Genomic DNA, 3,384 nt, shown 5'->3' with positions numbered 1-3,384 from the left:
CTGTCCCTGTCTCCCCAGATCTTTAGCAGCCAGTGCTGACTCCACCCTTAGGCAAAGACGAAGGAAGTCCTGGGGAAGCAGGGTGTGTTGCCTGGCACCCTAACTGCCCAAATCCTCCCTGTACATCCTCCACCCTTTCAAGGGACTGTGTCTCCACCCCAGGGCTCCCTTCTCTTCTTGACCTGGCCTCAGCTGCCTGTTGTTCTTCTTCCCCAACCTCTACTTCTTTCCCCCAGCCTCCTGTTCTTATGCCCCCAATACTAATGAAATAGCTCTAGAGAGAAATAATAATCAGAGCTTAACACTTGTATATCCTTTATTATGTACCAGGCATTGTTCTAAGTGCTTTTCATATTGAATCATTTAGTCCTCCCAACAAGCCTAGGAAAAAAGTACTATTCATAACCCCATCTTATAACTAAGGACACTAAGACACAGAGAGATTGAGTAATTTGCCCAAGGTCACACAGCTAGTGTGAGGTAGAGGCAAGATCTAAACCCATGCTGCCAGGCCCCAGAGTCCATGCTCTAAACACAACACTACCCTGTTTTTCCGATAATGGTAGTAGTGTGGGTGAACTCTTAGAAACTGACCTCCTGAGTGTTCCACCTCACAGAGTCTTTGGCTGTATGATGGGGTCTCCCTCCACAGGACCGGCCCCTCCACTACGCATACGGCTCACCTCTTCTTCCAGCCTGAGAGCCTGGAGGCCCTGGGCTGTAGCAAAATCCAGGCAGATGCTCTCACCACTGCCCTGGCCTTCCTCGGTCTTCCTCCTGGCCTCAAGTCCGTTCTCTTCTCAAGCCCAGAGGTCCAAGGCACACACTCCCAAGGGGGCCAGGCTCACCCCAGCCTGTCCTCAGTTTCCACTCCTGAGAATGTACCCTCAACTCCAGTCTAACCAGACCGTTTGGTAATTTCCAACACATACTCGGCTTCCCCCAATCCATACGACTATTTTTGCTCTTTCCTCTACTTGGAACTCCTTTCCCCAAATTCTATCTCAGATGCCACCTCCTTCAGGGAGCCTTTCCTGATCTCACAAAATCCATACAATCTCCCTTGTTTGACTCCTTATAATACTTACCACTCGCTGCTCACTACTATCATTATTGGTGAGTGTTCATCTTCACCCCATTGCAGGCAGGCCTTACTCATCTCTTTCCTGGAGCCCAGCTCAGGGCCTGCTTCCTCTCAGGTGCTCAGTAAATGCTCAGTAGTTAGAATTGGCAGTAGTTAGACTTGCAGGTGGAAGGTAGGCAGACCTCAGGAAACTTTGATCTCTGCCCAAGGTGAACCTCACTTCCTTTACTTCCTCCAGCAAGAGCTAACTTGAAACCTGACGTTGTGGGTCCCAGGCAGGTTCTGGGTTGGACTCTCCAGGGTAATTTTGATCAATGCTCTCCCCTCAGGTTAAGAAGCCCAAAGGGACACCCCCACCACACACACACACTGAACCAAGGTCAGCCTGCCCCAGTGCAGGGTCCAGCCCATCGACCTCCCAAACTGTCCTGCTCTCTCCTACCCGTCCTGACATGTCTGATCTCTCCGGGTGAGGGTCGGGAGTGACATCAAGATAACTGAAGACCAAAATCATAAGTGGCTTGAGAATGGGGCTGGGGCTCTGAGCGCTGAGCGGGAGTTGGAGTGACTCGGTAGGGATGGGGGCAGAGGCGGGCCGGCCAGGACTTCGCGACTGAGTCTGGGCGAAGCCCCCGCGCCCGCCGTGTCAGCGGCTAAATTTACCCAGGCTGACTCAGCCCTTGCCCGGAATGGGGGGTGGGGGGAGTGCGCCAGGGCAGTGGGAAGAGTCAGCGGGGGTGGGGCGGGGGGCAAGGAAGGAAAAGTCCGACTGGGGGTGACAGGGGTGAGCCAGGAGTTTCCATCAAAGAAAGGAGTCCCCCCAGCCCCCCACCGAGGGGGGAGAAACAGTGGAGCCCTGGGGGGAAGGACACGGGAGGGACTGGGCCGGTGAAAGGAAAAAGATGCCAAGATTGGACAAAGGGAAGCTTAGATTTATTGAGCGCCTACTGTGTGCCAGGCACTGTGCAAGGCGCTTTACATACATTATCGCATAAAATCCTCACAACAACCCTGCGAGGTAGGTGTTTATAAACCCCCATTTGACAGATGAGGAAACTGAGGCTCAGGGAGGTGAAGTGATTTGGCCAAATTCACATGGCTAGTAAGTAGAGACAGAACTGTCCAAGATCAGAGAGAAAAAAGACTTCAGTGTCTGGGTCCCAAGCCGGTTGGCATGGGTAAGTAACAAAGAGGGGCTCCGCGCGCTTCCAGAGGTCTAGAAGGCCAGAGGCCTGTCCCGGACCTCGCACGGCTGGAGGTGGCAAGACGGGGGACCCGCGCGCTGTAACTGGGTATCAACTGGTTAACTAGCAGTGCCCGGGTAGGGGGGGGACTCGGGAATTAGCTACCGGGGAAATCCGCGACCTGCGCGCGCCCCGTAGTGGCTACAGCGAGTATCACACCCCACACTTACAGGCTTTTTGGGACCAACCTCCCCCTTCCTTCCCTGGCCAAGGTTTCTGGAAGAGGCAGAGATGCAAGAAATTTTCAGGGTTCTTTCAGATGAGTGATGCCACCGGGGTGGGAAATCGTTGTAACGATTCAGAGCATCACTAAGGAACACTGGGGAGGAGGAGAAGGGGGGAGGCCTAAGGAGGTCCCAAGCTGATTCACTGGCTGCCTTCCCTCCCCAGCTCGGACCACCACAGGCCGGGGACAGTGACAAGGCCACCATCCTGCTCTGCCTTGAGGAGCCCTCACCCAAACCTAAGAGACTGGGATAGAAGCCCGTACCCATTTGCTCAGATCTTCTGCAAACCCTGGACAGTCTCTTGAATATGGAGAATGAGTGCAGGTGACAATGAAGCCATCTGAGGGACCCTCAGACTCTGTTCATTTATTCCCAATTCTCTTTCTTGGCCTGTGGAGGAGAGGGTGAGATAAAAGCCGCCCCCAAGGATCCAAAGCATCAGGGATGAACTTATCCCAAGGCGTGTGACACCAAAGTGAGCCCTCTTCCTGTTTTGCTGGTTGTATCTGGATCCCTTCCTCTTCTGCCAAGGGCCTCTATGTCACCTGGTCACCTCAGTCAGAAGCCTCGCCATCACTTTCTCCCTCCAAGCCCCAAGATCCTGCCCTAAAGTTGCCCTATGACTATAACATCCCTGCCTTCCGCCTGATCCTGGCTAGGCCACCTACTCTGCTCCACACCTAGTGCATCTAACCCCTGCTGAAGACCTTCCCCCAGTGCCCTGAATGGAGCAGGCATTAAAGTCTACTGCTCATCCTCACCTGTCATGAGAAAGAAAAAAAAAGAAAGAAAGAAAGAAAGAAAGAAAGAAAGAAAGAAAGAAAGAAAG

Source organism: Mirounga leonina, unplaced genomic scaffold (assembly GCF_011800145.1).
Source record: "Mirounga leonina isolate KUSES-001 unplaced genomic scaffold, KU_Mleo_1.0 Mir_126, whole genome shotgun sequence".
Classification (NCBI taxonomy): domain Eukaryota; kingdom Metazoa; phylum Chordata; class Mammalia; order Carnivora; family Phocidae; genus Mirounga; species Mirounga leonina.
This window is presented reverse-complemented; position numbering follows the sequence as displayed.